The sequence below is a fragment of the Somniosus microcephalus genome, chromosome 8 (genome assembly GCF_052327205.1).
Source record: "Somniosus microcephalus isolate GS21.2 chromosome 8, FLI_Smic_1.0, whole genome shotgun sequence".
NCBI lineage: Eukaryota > Metazoa > Chordata > Chondrichthyes > Squaliformes > Somniosidae > Somniosus > Somniosus microcephalus.
In genome coordinates, this window is record NC_140994.1 from 43122701 (window position 1) to 43140570 (window position 17870).

The 17870-nt window shown below is 47.5% G+C and overlaps 1 protein-coding gene across 6 annotated transcripts in view; it reads right to left on the bottom strand.

The window, feature by feature from the left end:
• Window positions 1–17870, bottom strand: part of LOC147113489 (C-terminal-binding protein 2) — a 308574-nt gene that overhangs the window by 151723 nt on the left and 138981 nt on the right. The window lies entirely within an intron of this gene.

Below are 17870 nucleotides of genomic sequence, written 5' to 3' on the forward strand. Positions count from 1 at the left end.
GAAATACTTGAAATGTGCTGACAGTGTTGTGTGCATGACAGCCCCTGTCAGTTCCATCTCACTCTGCATGATGGTTATTATCAGACACATCGTCTAAATATTAGAACTGCTTAACAAATGGTTTCTTTGTGCCTACAAAGGACAATTAAGAGGAACCATAAAGGTTGAGTGGAATGATCGGCTGGCAACGTCAGTGTTGACCCTGGTGTTTCCGGCTTGTCACTTGCAATTAAAGTAAAACACCTAAACCTATCAACTTCATTGGGTAAGATTGCTTTCTTGATTCACTGTTGATACCAATTGAGTGTCATTAACTATGCAGTACTCGTTAGAAAAATGTTTAACTGTCACAGTGGAAGTCATCAGAATGTTAAGTTAGTTAATTTACTTGTAAAGCTTTCACTGATCGCAAATTATTATCTAACATGGGGCAGTATCACAAATAAAATACCCAAGTATGGGCTGAAAGAACATGGAACTAATGTTTTGCAAAGAAATAAAAAAAAAATCATAAAGTAATAATTTTACGGTACTATACCATAATAGTACAAATTAAACCTAGCAACGTACTGTTTACGAAGATGAAGCAATAACACACATTTTAAAACTATTAATTAAGATGCTAAAGTGTGTTTAATCATTGTAGTATTTATTTTCAATGTTTTTACTTTGGCTAAAAGCTTTGGTTGACTCGTGGGCAAATACCCAGGATCGATATATTGTAGAAACAAGAGTAGCATAACACCTATTGCTTTACTGAGAAACAGAACTGCTCAGAGTGCCTCGAAAAAATTACAGAATAAATATAAGAACCCAATCCTTTTGACAATGGGGGTGGTCATATATGGTCAAGAAAGCATCAAAATGTGGACAATTACTCATGGTTTAAATTAGTTATTCATTTGAATAATATATACTTACAGCGTTGTTGAATTAAAATGTCTCTTTCCATATCAGCCAGACCGCTAGCTCAAAAGCCAGAAACTAATGGAACAGTCAGTATTACTGGCATTTGATCTAGAGTATCTGACTCTGTCTAGTTCTTTTTCCTGGAGTATTGCCACTGATGGAAATTTCTATGATTCTCTGTTGTTGCGATTAAACCCTGCTTATGTACAGCGTCCTAGAGTTTGACAGCTGCACGGCCAAATAGTAACAAGTCCCAATGAATCAATGGCTAGAATTGAGGAAAATGTAGATGTTTCCTGCAGGATGTAACAATAAAGAAAACAGCCGCAACTGGCACAGACCAAGATAAACATGCTGACAAAGAGTATTATTACTTTAAAAGGAAATACTAGTGGAAATTCGAACAATGGCAAGCAGTTAAGATGCTCTGTTGTAACTAGTTAAAATCCCAGAGGTGGTGAACACTCAAATCTGCTAACCACCTAAATGACAGATCAATAGGTGGGACATTTCACCTCAGGAAAAAAACTAACTCTATGACTGCATTCTCCCACTGTGACTATTTCTGATTCATGGAACAACTTTAACGTTGCAGGTTGTAGAGGAGACTGCAGTTCATTTGGACACTTTTGCAGTTGAAATGAAAATTCATGAGGCGAACTGCAGTAATTAATTAATGAAGGGAAAATAGAGAAAGCATACAAATTAAACGAGAACAGCAGCTGAACATCCTGTCTAAAAAAAGTAAGTGTGATATCATAGCAAAGAAATAGCCACAGATCCTTAACATGACCGAGTCACCTAAACTTGAGGCCTTGCAGTTAATAATAAACTTAAGGATCAAGTAGTATATTAGTGTGATTTATTTTCAGTTTGTCAGTACTTGTTAATGTTAATTTAAAAATGCCCAACAGAAGCATCCACTACATACGGCTGCCTCAGACCCTGCCAAGATAGATCTCAAATATGTGCCGGGAATTTTTGCTGTTCTAATTAATTTGACTGCATTTAACAGTTTGCCAAATGTACATGCTACAGTCTCCCAGGACTTTGACTTCTGTTTTATCGAAACTACCAAACAACCTAAAAAACACAACAATTTCTGTGACCAGAAAGCCAACCGATATCAGAAAAAAACACCAATAAAACCACGGCACTGATCAATTATTACACACGGTACTGAACTGCTGTGAATGGTTTTGTAGCATTACAACTATAAAAATGGACCAAACCTGTTATATGTTGTATGATAGGAATACTGTCGGTTGCAGATTTACCATATTGGTGCACAGATGGGCTGCAAAGTCGCCCAGCCCTACATTAAACCAGCACAGAGAGGCAATCAGCAGAACAGCGTATAGAACATAGTGCAGGAGCTGAAGGAATGGCACACATAGGATCTAAGCATCTGAAGGGGCTCATTCCCTGCAGCACTGCCACACACTTCATGATTCTACAAACCCAAACTTAAAAAAAATAATCTGAATACAAGATAAATATTGGACCAGGCAAAATAAGGAAATCCTGCCACTTTAATCAAATCCTCTGTCCGCACCAGTTCTGCCCCAGTCGCCTTTCTCATTAAGAATGTTTGTCTTTACACATGTTTCTTCAGAGGGGACAGCACAACGCTGAAAAGCCGTCCGCTGAGAAACTAATGAATATATGTCATCTATGATGATTCACTTTGCTACAAACTGGTAAGTACTTCGCCATTTATTGAGCACGTGTCCAAGTTAACTAAACTTGCAATGCTCTGTAGCTGCTGTGACAATTCAGCTTCTTTTAAAGATTAGCTCATATCTGGCTTTAATACCTTTCTACTATTGAAGTGTCCTGGATGCAACAAAATTCATATTTCTTGGAAATACCACTGGAGTACTTACATGAGAGTAAGACATGGTAATGATAGTGAAATGGAATTATTTTCTAATGGCTTCTATTCACCTTGAAGTAAGAATTCCTTTAGCTGCCATGTTTTTCTTTCATTCATTCTTGGGATGTGAGCATCGCAGGCAAGGCCGCATTTATTGCCCATCCCAACTTGCCTTGAGAAGGTGTTGGTGAGCTTTCAGAGGGCAGTTAAGAGTCAGCCACTTTGGTGAGGAACTGGGGTCACAAAAGGCCAGACCATTATGGACAGTAGGTTGCCTTCCCTAAAGGAGATTAGTGATCCAGTTGGGTTGTTCCTTGGTCACTTTTACTAATACAGGTACCAGCTTTTTATTTCCATTTTTTTTTTTTTTTTTAAATCGAGTTCAAATTCTTAAACTGCCATGGTGGGATTTGAACTCGTATTCTCTGATTAGGCTAGGCCCCTGGACTAACATAACCACTGCACTACCCGTACCCACCCCCATTGCAGCAAAGTTGTAAGTGTGTTTGTAGACGATCTCCTTTATTGGTCCTCCAGTCTCATTTGTTTATGTCACGTGCCCAGAGGCAGCTCCCCGGTCTCGGGAAGAACAAAGAGGCCGCAAGCAGTCATGGGGTGGGGTGTGAAGGAGACAGGCAATGCGGGGGGAGGAGCAAGTGGTGGCCAGCAGCGGACTGCGAATTTAACATGAAGACTGGAGGAGCACTACTGCCCCTCCCGGCTCCACAGTAAGATAAATGAAGGAACTAAAATTGGCTTTTCGGGAGGCAGCCTCCAGCAGTCCCTTTAAGAACTGCTAGTTTGGCTGCCGAGCGCCTGAGAATACTAACTGCACCATGCACAGTGCATGTTGCAGCCAATCTCTAATCAATTTTGCAAAAGGGGGCTTCAAAGCGCCGTTAGGCCCTTTGCATATGCAAATGGGGGGCCTAATGTCTATTTCGGGCGCGGGACACCTATAAAGGAGCCTTTACCAATATGGCGGGCCGCACACCTCCGCCATGGAATGTGCATGCGCGTGCCACCCACTATATTGGACACTTAGATGCCTGTTTTTCACCTGGAAAACGGGCATGATACCCACGAATCTCTACGCCTAGGTGTCTAATAAAACGTCACTTTCCCAGTTCAAGAGAATGTCTATTTGAAATTTGTCTTCACTTTACTTATTTTCTTTAGAGGCATTAATTCTAGAACCTCACTTAAGTTGTCGTCTTGTCATGCTTGTATCCAGTTTGAATAATTAGCTTAGGTGAGCTGAGGTTGCTACTGTTTCCACACACAATCTCCTTCATTCATGCATTTCTCAGGTCCATTCTAAATTACAGATTAGAAACTTTGAATATCATGGTGTTAAAGCAATTGCAAAGTGTACTCAAATATTAATGCCTGCCACATTTGAAATTCTCACTAATGATTTTTTGGTTTACACTACTTGCTCTGCTTAATGTTAGCCCATGTAATGGCTCAAAATTGATTAAACATGTGGATCCCCAGCTCACTTACTCTAATTTGTAGAATTACTGTTATGTGAATTAGATATAGGCAGGCAAGTAGAGGTGGAAATTCAATTATGGGGTACACTAGTGTAGTGGTTATGTTACTGGACTAGCAATCCAGAGGCCTGGACTAATAATCCAGCGAACGGGAGTTGAAATTCTACCATGGCAGTTTGAGAATTTGAATTCGGTTTAAATCTGGAAATAAAAAAATTAGTATCAGTACAAGTGACCACAAAACTGTTGGATTGTCATGAAAACCCAACTGGTTCACCAATGTACTTTAGGGAAGGAAACATGCCGTTCTTACCCAGTCTGGCCTGTATGTGACTCCAGCCCTACACCAACGTGACTGATTCTTAACTGCCCTGTAAAGTGGCCTAGCAAGCCACTCAGTTGTATCAAAAAGAACTTGGCCCACCATCACCTTCTTAAGGGCAACTAGAGATGGGGCAACAAATACCAGCCTTGCCAGTGGCACCCATGTCACAAGAATTAATTTTTTAAAATATTGTTACTTTAAACGAATAACTGAGAAAAAAATAACGTGAAATCAATACTCAGCCATGTAATATCAGACTTTGAGCTCCCAATTAATCCTTAAGGTTTTAATTTTCTGATTACATTTTTTTCTGCAATATTCTTCCTTTTTCTCTTGAAGGTGGCAGCACATGTTGGGATAGAGTTTCAAGGACTGCCAGCACCTCCCCCATACTTCACCCAAGTGGCCATTTTTCATAACACAGCTTGGACAACAAATGTTAGCAGGTGATTTCACCATAGAGGGACGCCATAGCTGAATCTGATCTTATCCTGAACTGACATCCATAAATCCATGTTTTCCTGCTTGAGTCAGTGGATACCAAATCAGAAGCAGGAACCCTGGCCCATTTCAACCTCCTCCTGCCTCAGCCAGGGACATTAAGAGTAATTATGGTGCTCTCAATACAACCCCCGGCTAAGATCATCAAACTCAACACAGACTAGAAGTCCCATCTTGGTCTATATGGTTCAGTTCCACGTGAGCTGATGCATTTACTCACTGAGCTTTGCGGGGTACTCCCTTCTAGTCCAGGTTCAGTTAAGTTCTCCAGTTGAAAGTGCTGAATGACATTTCTCCTCAACCTCATCATAAAAGCATGGATTCTGCAGTCTCTGTTGCGATCAGGTAAAACTCAAAAAGAAATTCACTGGCCAGCAAGAAGAAAATCCAAGCCCATAATTTCAAAAGGATATCCATAGCAGAGTCATTCAGAAAATATTGAATACTCCAGATATGATGGCGTAAAACAGAGTATCTAATTGCTCATCAGCTAAGAAAGAACTACTTTGGATTGCTAACTGGCTAAAACTGGACTTGGACCCTTGAGCTTGTTAACCTTCAAAGTGCTTGCCCAGCATTTGTTTTGCTCAATCAATAGGTTTGTGTTTATTTAGCTGGGTGAGGTTAGTGCAGGTCCAACAGGCACAGTACATTTCTGTCCGGTTAAGTATTTTTATATTTTTGTTAGGACTCTAGTTGAGTACAACCTCTGAGCTAAAACCTCCCCTTTTTATTTTTGCAGCATGCTACTATGGATTGTAGGGTTAGTTGGAGGGCCAATGGGGAAAAAAATATTTGATTCCCACCAAGGATTTCTGGTCTTCACATTCATGAAAAGCTGGAGCCCACCCCTCACCCTGTGCTGTCAGGGGCACGGAGATCAGGTCATTTATTCTGTAGTGTACCATCGATGGCAGGAATACCATATGCTTGCCATCAATGATGCACTATCAATGCAAAAGGGCCCATTATTCTTCAGGTAACCAAACATCAATAAAAAGGAAGAACAAACTTGCATTTATATAGTGCTTTTCACATCCTTGGAATATCTCAAATGCTTGCGAGCCAGTTAATTACTTCAGAATAGTGCTCACAATCATGATGTATGCAAGTGCAGCAGCCAACCTATGCACAGAAAGATCCCACAAACAGCAATGAGATAAATAGCCAGTCTATTGTTTTGGTGGTGTTGGTTGAAGACACTGAAAGAACTTCCTGCTCTTCTTCCAATAGTGTGAACTTTTACGCTCACCTGAACAGACAGAAGCTTCAGCGGAAAGACAGCGGCCTAGAAATTGGGTATAGCCCCGCTTGAGGCGTTAGAACTGGCGCTGCGCAAAGTTTATAGCCAGACGAAACTTATCGCCGCCTGGCGCGATATTGGGTTGCATCGCCCCCAAAGGGGATTGAGGCGCGATTTCAGACGTTGCACGGGCCTCCTAAGGCGCAAAACTTCCGGCGCTACCCAATATCGGCGCGGACGGGCGCAGCGCAGGTGATCTCAATTACCGATAACCACGAGACTTCCAGGCGCCGGCCGGCTCTTAAAGGGGTGGGTCAGTCAGCCTCAGCTTCCACACTCATCGCCCTGTAGGCCTCAGAATCGGCGCTCGCCCTTCTCTGGCGCAAAAAACTTGGTCAAGATGGAGAAGGTGAGACAGAGAGCAGAGCGCTTCAGCACTGAGGCTCTGGAGCAGTTGGTGTCCGCAGTGGAGCGCCGTCGAGATGTTCTCTATCCTGACAATGGCAGGAGGCCGAATCAAAAGGAGTACCGCCGAGCTTGGAGGGATGTTTGTCAGAGGGTCAACTCCAGCAGCATGGCGACCAGGAGCCCTGTTCAGTGCAGGAAGAAATTCAACGACCTCACTCGGGTCGTTAGGGTGAGTGTTGTTTATGCAAACTTCTGATTCCCTCCATCTGCACCTGACTTCACGCACCCTGTAGCCATGATGCTCCAATGGCCATCTGTCAGCAAGCACCCATGGCCCTTTCTGGGCACACACATGCACATTTGACTCAAGGCATCATGTAAGGGCTCTTGCACCATGGGGGGCATGAGATGATCACTCAGGGCATCATGTAAGGGCTCTTGCACCATGGGGGCCATGAGATGATCACTCAGGGCATCATGTAAGGGCTCTTGCACCATGGGGGGCATGAGATTATCACTCAGGGCATCATGTAAGGGCTCTTGCACCATGGGGGGCATGAGATGATCACTCAGGGCATCATGTAAGGGCTCTTGCACCACGGGGGGCATGAGATGATCACTCAGGGCATCATGTAACAGAACTTCCCCTTCTTTCCCCTGCAGTCCAAGCTGGCGACGATCCGCAAGGACCAGCTTCGAACCGGTGGCAGACCTCCACAAGTGGTCACTCTCACGGATCTCGAGGAGAGAGTGCACTAGATTCTTGGAGGATGTCGGAGTGGTCCTGTTAGCACTGCAGCTGCCGACCCCATTGTCGACAGCGATGGTAAGGTTCTCACCTTTTACAGCTGTCTCCTTCCATTTGGTCCCCCCGCCAGCATGCTTTCTCATTGTGGAGCCATGTCAGAGCCTTGCCGCGATCTGGCATGCCTTGCCGCCAACCTGTTCTTTTGCTAAAGCCACTCTTCGACCTCCCTGCTTTCAGATGCTGCATCACCAACTCGGGATCCGCGCCCTGAAGCTGCCAGTGCCAGTGCCTCCAGAGGCGAGGATCAGGAGGAAGCCGGACCATCCGTTCCAGCCTCAGGGGAGCCTACACATCTGCAGACTGGGGATAGTAGCTCCTTGGAGGGGAGGGGGGGGGGGCTCTGATGAGGAGCCAGTTGCCGGAACAAGCGGCCTGCAGCTACGCGAGGCGGGTAGGCAAGTTTGGGCGCCGGCTCCCCGGAGGGCAAGGCAGGGAGCGATGACTGCTGCACAGAGTGCAGGGGAGGTGCGTAGTCTGGCTGAAATGAGCACCCAGGCCCGGCTCAGGCACACTGAGCTTATGGCTGCAGTGGGGAGGATGCCTCAGTCAATAGAAACACTGGCAAAGAGTGTGCTGGACTTTGGGGCAGCAATGGAGAGGACTGTCCAGGGATTCGGGGCAGCAATGGAGAGGACTGTCCAGGGCTTCGAGGCCGCTATGGAAAGGACTGTTCAGAGCTTCGGACAATCCCTGGAAAGGTCTGTCCAGGGCTTGTCCGGGGCAGTGGAACGGACTGCTCCGGCCTTGTCCGAAGCAATGGAAAGAACTGTCCAGGGCTTCTCCGAAGCACTGGCACCTGCCACACAGGTCCTTACTGCTGCCACGCAGTCACTTGCTGGCCTCGTCAACACCCAGATTGAGGCGACGCGAACTCTCACTGCTGCCACCCTATCTGCATCAGCTAGGATCACCCTGGGCCCTTCCAGTACCACACGAGGCCAGGAATCAGTGAAGCAGTCGATTGTGACGGATGAGCTGAGCCGGTCCCCTCAGAGAGCCCATGTGTCGCCCGACCATGGTGCAGGTGTCCTCTCTCGGCAGGTGACCATTGCTCATGCCACCGCTGCAACGTCTGCAGTGCAGCTGCCACCACCTGCAGTGCAGACTGCTTCCAGCCATGGCCAGATCAAGCAGCCAGCCTCCGCACCCTCCAAGCCCAGAGCTCGTCCAGGCCGTCCCTCAGGGGCTTCTGCGCTTCCAGACAGTCAGCAGGCGTCCCCCAGCCTTGACGCCGCCACTGGGGTTCAATTACGTAGGAGCAGCAGGGAGGGAAGGGGCCGACCACAAAAGAGAAGTCGGTCTCCATCAAGGGGCCAGCAGTAGAGGGAGGTGCTGAGATGTTTCTTTGGCCAAATTCAAGGACTCCCTCACCTGTTGTGATTGTTGGAAATGGTTTGTTTAGTTTTGCGGCTTTGCCAAAGAGTTAACTGTTATTTTGTTAGTTATGGTTTCTGTTGACATGACGTTGTTATGCTGGAAGGAAGGACTTTTTTGACAATAAAGAAGTTTTAATTTACAATGGTACTCGTAACTATTTACAGTCATGGTGGCCTTCAGAGGCTTTGTACGATCCGAAGTGCGCAGGACGATTGACACCCATCATTCCGTCAGAGGGGCCTCGAACCGAGTCCTGATGAGCCTCTGACGGATGGCCCTTCCAGTTTCAGGAGCCATCCCATCTTCCTCCTCCTCCTCCTCCTGGTCCACCTGCTCTTCCTCCTCCTCCTCGTCCGCCTGCTCTGCTGGACCTTGAGGGACAGCTGGCATTGGCTGGGTTCGTCGAATGGCCAAGTTGTGGAGCATGCAGCAGACGACGACGATGCGACCCACTTGCTCCGGCAAGTACTGCAGGGCTCCCCCCGAATGGTCTAGACAGCGGAAACGCTGTTTGAGCACACCAATAGTGCGCTCCACAATGTTCCTGGTCGCCTGATGGCTGCTGTTGTACAGCTCTTCTGCCGGGGTGGCGGGCAAACGGAGTGGGGTCATGAGCCATGGGCAGAGAGGATAGCCCTCGTCACCAAGAAGCCAGCCTCGTGGGTGAGCCGGCCCCTCAAAAAGGTCAGAAACTGAGGTCTGCCGCAGGATGAACGCATCGTGGCTGCTCCCAGGGAATTGCGCGTTGACTGCCATGATCATTTGGCAGTGGTCACAGACCAGCTGGACATTGAGGGAGTGGAACCCCTTGCGGTTGCGGAAGTCCTCAGGATTCAGTAATGGCGCCCGCAAAGCCACGTGTGTGCAATCAATCACCCCCTGCACCATGGGGAAGTCCGCAATAGCAGCGAAGCCCTGCGCGCGCTCCGCCTGCTTCTCCAGGGTCAGAGGGAAGGTGATGAATTGACGCCTTCTTCTATAAAGGGCAGCTGTCACTTGCCGGATGCAACAATGCACTGCAAACTGAGATATATTCGCAATGTCCCCAGTGGCTGACTGAAAGGATCCGCTGGCGTAAAAATTGAGGGCAACAGTCACTTTGACGGCCACCGACAGAGGTCCTGCACCGTAGACGCGGCTGCAGATCCTCAGCAAACAGGTGGCACAGCTCAGTCACAACCTCCTTACCGAATCGGAGCCTTCGCACACACTGCTCCTCCGACATGGCAAGGTATGACACCTGCTGCCTGAATACCCTCGCAGCATATCTTCGGATTGGCCGACCTCCATTGCCCCTCCTCCTTCTGGCCAATCCCAGCCCTCTCTCCCGCCGTCTCTGTGCCCCTTCAAAGTGTCCGGCCATGAGGACGTTCCCCTCCAAAGCAGCTCCCATTCCAATGCCAGTTGGGCAACACGCTGTAATGTGTAGCGCTCCAACTGCTCCAGACAGGTCTGAAGGTCCCAAGTATTCGAAGGCTAAATCCAAAAAAAACTGCTCAACAGTAGCTCACCAACTCTCTGCAGCAACGATCACAATGAACAGGCCAAGTGGGTGCAGCTTTTATACTAGAGCTGTCCCCTTTAAATAGCGCCCCCCGACTCCGAGAAGGGCCTGGGAACGTTCCATCGAACAGTCACTAATAGCGCTAGGCGGAAAGGTTCCGGGCGCCACCGAATATCCGATCAGGGGCGCCAAAAAGGCGTTGCACACTGAAATGACGTCATGATCTGCCTGCGCACGCGGGCACGCGCTAACAGTTAGCGCAGGCGCCAAATGTATAGTCAATATGGGAGGTGTCGCTATCTTCATTGCGCCCGCCCGAACATTGGGTAACGCCCCACATTTCGGACTCATTAGGCGCTAATCGCTGGCGCTACCAACCGAATTTCTAGGCCAGCATCTCTGACAATTAGCACCCCTTTATGACTTCACTGAAGTGACGACCTAAATTATGTGCTCAAGTCAACAACAACAGTGCATAAAACATAATCTTCAAAACCAAATTGCCAGGCTCATAAAATAATATTTTGCAATGTTTTATTCATTCTGTTAAAGAAATCTGCTTCATGGCACTGTTGTACTGTACCATTGCGCCTTGTTGAGTTTTCTGTGCGCTGGTGTCAAAATTATAGTACAGTGCTGCTACTTTTTTTTCAAACCTTGGGTAACATCATTCTACTTTCTACTTCGCTGTCCAATTAGCTTCTCAATCAGTAGAAAATTCACCAGCGGTCCTGGAGCTGGAGGTTGGTAAGTGGCACTCAATGCATGTGTGCACTGCTCTGCTACCCCTTCCCGCCACTCTATAACCATGGTAACAGGTAGCATAACAGGATGATCCTCACTTGCACTGCTGCACAAAATCTGGTGATACTGTAGTAGCAAATGCATCATGATGATAGCTTTAGGACTGGTGGTGTTCAAGAGTCCTTTGAAGTAGGCCAAGTTGTACCAGACATGTTTCACTTGCTCTACTGTGGCCTGACTGACTTCTATAGAACTTGCCAGAGCTGGAAATGACATCACTTACTATAGTCGCTGGGGCTCTCATTCAACAGAAAAGCAAACTAGAACACTTTGAAACTGTTGGTAAGGCTCACACATGAATGGGTGAAGTATCTAAGGGTTGGTGATTCCTGTGGAACGTACCCCTTCAAGAGAAGTTATTGGGGGGGGGGGGGGGGGAGGGAGGGGGAAATAACTGGCTAAAGTGCAAACACAGTTGATATCTCATAAGCAGGTAGTACAACCCACAACATTCCCTGAAAATCAGTGTGAAAGAGATATTAGTGCACAAACAGTAAGCGCTAGGGTCTGTTCTGCTTGTCAGTACATATGAACAGGAGTAGGCCATTCAACCTCTCGAGCTTGTTCCACCTTCAATCAAATCATGGCTGCACTGTACCTCGACTCCATTTACCTGCCTTTGATCTAACAAAACATTATAGGTCCCAATGCTTATAGACAATCAGTTTCTAACAAAACAAAACTTACTCTTAAAGCTACATGATCCTACAATTTTGATTTATTTCAGGAATATATTCATTAAAATATGAAAACAAAATGGTTAAAAGGGTGGTTTTGTTTGAAAGGCTATGTTTGCACAGAATAAAATTTGGGACTGTGCTACATTCATCCTTCAACTATTCATCATACTAATACAAGAAAACATCAGGATGTTTAAAGAGAAGCTCACTAAGGAGCTGAACATCTACAACTACATCGAACAATTTCTCCTTTGACTCCACTCACTTCCTCCAAATTAAAGGTGTTGCTATGGGAACCCGCTGTGCCTGCCTTTTCGTGGGATATGTGGCACATTCTTCGTTCCAGTCCTGCTCAGGTCCCCTCCCTCATCTCTTTTTCCGGTACATTGATGACTGTATCGGTGCCGTTTCCTGCTCTCGCCCTGAACTCGAACATTTTATTCACTTTGCTTCCAACTTAAACTAAATAGTGGGGGGGAGGATCCAGATGAGCGGGAATTTAAAAAGTCAATCGTAAATGAGAAAGCAATAGAGCAGGATAGAGATGGGGGAAATAATAACCAGAGTGTGACGGGAAGGGACAGAATGTTTAAAAATAAGTGCAACAGAAAATGGTGCCAAAACAAGGGGAAATGGTAAAAAGACAAAGTTAAAAGCTCTATATCTGAGTGCACGCAGCATTCGTAACAAGATAGATGAGTTGACGGCACAAATAAATACAAATGGGTACGATCTGATCGCCATTACAGAGACTTGGTTGCAAGGTGACCAGGGCTGGGAACTGAATATTCCAGGGTATTTGACAATTTGGAAGGATAGACAGAAAGGAAAGGGAGGTGGGGTGGCTTTGTTGGTAAAGGATGGGATCAGTGCAGTGGTGAGAAGTGATACTGGCTCAGAAGATCAAGATGTAGAATCAGTTTGGGTGGAGATAAAAAATATTAAGGGGAAAAAGTCTCTGGTGGGCGTAGTCTACAGGCCCCCGAACAGCAGCAATATTGTTGGACAGAGTATAAATCAACAAATAATGGAGGCCTGTAAAAAAGGTACAGTAATAATCATGGGTGATTTTAATCTCCTTTTTGATAGGACAAATCAAATTGGCCATGAAAGCCTTGAGGAGGAGTTCATAGAGTGCATCCAGGATGGTTTCCTAGAACAGTATGTAATGGAGCCAACCAGGTAGCAAGCTATCTTGGATCTGGTACTGTGTAATGAGACTAAATTAATAAATAGAGTCATAGGCCCCGATTTTCGGCTTGTGTGGGGAATGGTCGGATTTCCCCGAATGTGGGGTTTCTGACACACATAAAAAAGTGTCAGCCAGCCCCACGCAATTTTCCCTCAATTGGCCAATTAATTCCCAGCATGTGGGAAGCCTTGCTAATTGTCTAAATCGAGTCAGAAATCCCCACAGTATGATGTCATCATTCGTGGTGCTTTCAAGGTCCATGGCAAGCACTGCATCCTCTGAAGGCTTCCAAATGAACCATACAGGATGGCAGAGGAGCCTGCAGCAGCTGTGGCCAGTGCCAGACCCCCAAGCTGCCTTCAAATTCGACGAGGTTTCACTGCAGGCATTATTGGATGGGGTTAGGGCCCACAGGGAGGTCCTCTTCCCTAGGTCAGGCAGGAAGAGGCCTCCCACTGAGACCAATGCTGCATGGATGCAGGTGCCAGCAGATGCCAACTCGCTGGGAGTCACCAGAGGAACCTTGGCATTACATCTCTAACTCCTTCCTTTACTCCCCCACAGTACCATCCAGAGCCCCCGTCCTCACTGTGGAGGAGGAAGAGGCTGTGCAGCCAGACTCCTCAGAGGAAGCTCCAAACTCTGAAGTCGCAGCGTCAGCAGAAGTAAGCGCACCCAGCACCAGCGCAGACATTCACACCTCGGGGGGACCTTCGGGACATAGAGTAGTGTTGTCACCTGGTGTTTCACAGCTGACAAGTGAACCTCAGCAGATTCTGGAGACAGGGACAGCAGTGGAGAGTCCTCGTCGGAGGGCGCAGGGCTCTGCCAGCTCAGCTCAGCTGCGCTGCATCTCGACCCACTGCCTCTGAGTCCATCCGCAAGAGAAGAGGTGATGGATCTCCATGCACAGATGCAGGAGTCTCTGGCAGGTTTTGTCTCCAGGGTTGCTGCGAGTGTGGAGCGAATGGAGGAGACAATAGCGACCATGAGCAGAGCCTTTGTGGAGTCATTGGTGCATGAACACAGCACCATGGAAAGGTTGGCAACCTCCATGGAGGACATAACTCGCCAGCATACGGAAAACATGGTGAGTGCTCATAAGAGAATGACATCTCTTGAGGAGCGTTGGCCATCTGTTGAACAGAGAAACCAGATCTTCATGGAAGTCCTTCTGAGTAGGACTGCCAGTGCAGAAACTGGTCCCACTGGCCCCCTAAAGCGCAGCAAGGTGCTCTCAAGCCACTTCCAAGCACTGGCCCCTTCTGGCCTGTGCAGCTTCAGGTGAGTGAGTAGCAGCCTGGTGCTCCTGGTGCTCATCCTGCTGTTCCTGGTTCTGCTGCTGCCACCTCTGCTGTTGGAGATCCTCTAATGCCAGGAAGGGAAGGTGCCAAAGGCCTCCCATGCTTCTAGCAGATGCCTCGGTTGAGGAGGTCCTGAGTTAGGGTGGTGAGAGGGGCTTCTCAGGAGCTCACACTGAAGAAGTGTGTGAGGCTCCAACTTTCTGCAGCTGCTCCTAAGGTTTCAAATAGTTCCCCCAAGCCTTGATCAACAAGGTCCTGCAGCCTGCAAATGCTGCCTCTTTAAATCTCTTCAGCCCTCAGCGACCTGCTGCTGCAAGCAAGCAAGCCAGCTGTTTTCACGCCAGCTCTCATCGGCGGGGTTCCCCACAGGCGGGTTTCAGGTGGGGAAAGCCCCAAAGTCGCAACGGCACGGGAAAATCGCCCTTAACAAGGTGATCATTGGTGATTAGTGCTCCAACGAGCAGTCCCGCCAGCGGCGGGCGGGACTGAAGCGGGGCGCGTGGAAACAGCGGTCCGAAAGTCGGACGGGGCGGGGAATCAGGCGGGGGGGGGGGGGGGTCCCGACTCGCTTTTTCCGTGATTTTCGGACCACGGCCGCATGAAAAGCCGCCCGACAGCTGCCCGAAAATCGGGGCAATAAAGTCATAGAGTTATACAGCACAGAAAGAGGCCCTTCGGCCCATCGCGTCCACGCCGGCCATCAAGCCCTATCTAATCTAATCCCATTTTCCAGCATTTGGTCCGTAGCCTTGTATGCTATGGCATTTCAAGTGCTCATCCAAATGCTTCTTGAATGTTGTGAGGGTTCCTGCCTCTACCACCCTTTCAGGCAGTGAGTTCCAGATTCCAACCACCCTCTGGGTGAAAACGTTTTTCCTCAAATCCCCTCTAAACCTCCTGCCCCTTACCTTGAATCTATGCCCCCTTGTTATTGACCCCTCTACTAAGGGGAAAAGTTCCTTTCTATCCACCCTATCTATGCCCCTCATAATTTTGTATACCTCAATCAGGTCCCCCCTCAGCCTTCTCTGCTCCAAGGAAAACAACCCCAGCCTGTCCAGTCTTTCTTCATAGCTGAAGCGCTCCAGCCCAGGTAACATCCTGGTAAATCTCCTCTGCACCCTCTCCAAAGCAATCACATCCTTCCTATAGTGTGGCGACCAGAACTGCACACAGTACTCCAGCTGTGGCCTTACCAGCGTTTTGTACAGCTCCATCATAACCTCCCTGCTCTTATATTCTATGCCTCGGCTAATGAAGGCAAGTATCCCATATGCCTTTTTAACCACCTTATCCACCTGTTCTGCTGCCTTCAGGGATCTATGTACATGCACACCAAGGTCCCTCTGATCCTCTGTCTTTCCTAGGGTCTTACCATTCATTGTGTATTCCCTTTCCTTGTTAGTCCGTCCAAAATGCATCACCTCACACTTTTCAGGGTTAAATTCTATTTGCCACTGTTCCGCCCATCTGACCAACCCATCTATATCATCTTGCAGCCTGAGGCTTCCCGCATCGCTATTGACCACCCCACCAATTTTCGTGTCATCTGCGAACTTACTGATCATACCTTTTACATTCACATCCAAATCATTAATGTAGACCACAAACAGCAAGGGACCCAGCACCGATCCCTGCGGTACCCCACTGGACACAGGCTTCCAGTCACAAAAACAACCTTCCACCATCACCCTCTGCCTTCTGCTACTAAGCCAGTTTTGGATCCAATGTGCCACGGCACCCTGGATCCCATGGGCTCTTACCTTCCTGACCAGTCAAAAGCCTTACTGAAATCCATGTAAACTGTAGTGTCCGTGTGTAGATAAAGACACTGAAGACAGGAGTTAGTTCATAGGTATTTACTAAGCAAGTCTGGGGGGGGTTTCTAAAGGATATACACAATACACAGGCTTATATAGCCCAAGTGGCAATTACCGGCATTACGCACACCTGGGGTTCTTAAAGGCACATACACCACAATTCCTCCCCTTCTAGCTAACTAGTACATCATATTTTAAGTAATTATTAATTACATGTTATATGCAAAATAATATACATTGCTGTATTAATTAATTATAAGTTAGTCTCTCAGGAGGCTCCCTGACTCGGTCTGGATAACGCCTCGGGGGTGTAGTAGTTTCTGGTGGTGTAGTAGGTTCTTCTGGCAAGGCTGATTCGGCTTGAAGGCCAGTGTCGGGTTCATCGGGCTCCAGTATCACCGGATCGGAGGTAGATATGGGTATCTCTACTTCATCGTTAGATGTATAGAGTGGTGGTGTAGGTTGTCCCTTTTCGGATGACTTGATGATTTGGTCAGCATGGCGCCTTATTATGCTGTCTCCGATGTCCACGGTATACATCAGTGGTCCTAATCGTGTGCAGATAGTTCCAGGCTGCCATTTCTCGGTACGGTAGTCCCGGGCCAAAACCGGTTGGCCTATCTGGAAGGCCCTAGTTGGCCTTTCATTCATGCCCTGAAACTGCCGGTTCTCCACGTCCCTTCGGATGTTGGGCTTGACCAAATCCAGCCGGCATCTTAGGTTTCTATTGCAGAACATCATGGCGGGAGTTTGGTTAGTAACCATATGCGTTGCATTCCTATATGCAAAGAAGAAGTTATCCACCTTGTGCTGAAGTTTTATGTCTTCATTACCAATGGCCTTGATGGCCTTCTTGAAGGTCTGGACAAACCTTTCAGCCAATCCATTGGTGGCGGGATGGTATGGGGCGGACATGTAGTGCTTTACCCCATTGTTCTTTAAGAACTTTCTGAATTCTTCGGACACAAATTGCGGTCCATTATCAGAACATATCTGCTCCGGCAGCCCATTCCTGGCAAATATGGTCCTTAATACTGTGATGGTTTTTTCCGTGGTGGTGGAGGACATCTTTATTACCTCCGGCCACTTGGAGTGTGCATCAACTGCGATTAAGAACATTGAGTCCATAAATGGACCAGCAAAGTCGATGTGCACCCTTTGCCAGGGAGATGAGGGCCACTCCCATGGATGTAGAGGGGCCTGTGGCGGAGCATTTTGGACCTTCTGGCATCCTAGGCAGCTCTTGGTCATGTCTTCGATGTCTCCATCGATACCTGGCCACCATACAAACGCCCTAGCTAGGTTCTTCATTTTCACTCCACCCGGATGCCCCTCGTGACGCTCCTTTAGCACTTTATCCTGGAGTTTGGGTGGAATCACCACTCTGGATCCACACATCAAGGTTCCTCGGCACACTGACAGCTGTTCTCTTCTTTGCGAGAATGCTGGCAACAGTGGTTCGCCATGTGCTGGCCATCCCTTCACTGTTAAATCGTAGACCCGTGAGAGAGTAGGGTCATTTCTTGTCTCCCTTTCAATGGCAGAATTTGTCACCGGTAGACATTCCACTATGGTAGAGTGGAATATCTCTACTGGGTCTACTGTAGGTGCCTCTTCTATCGT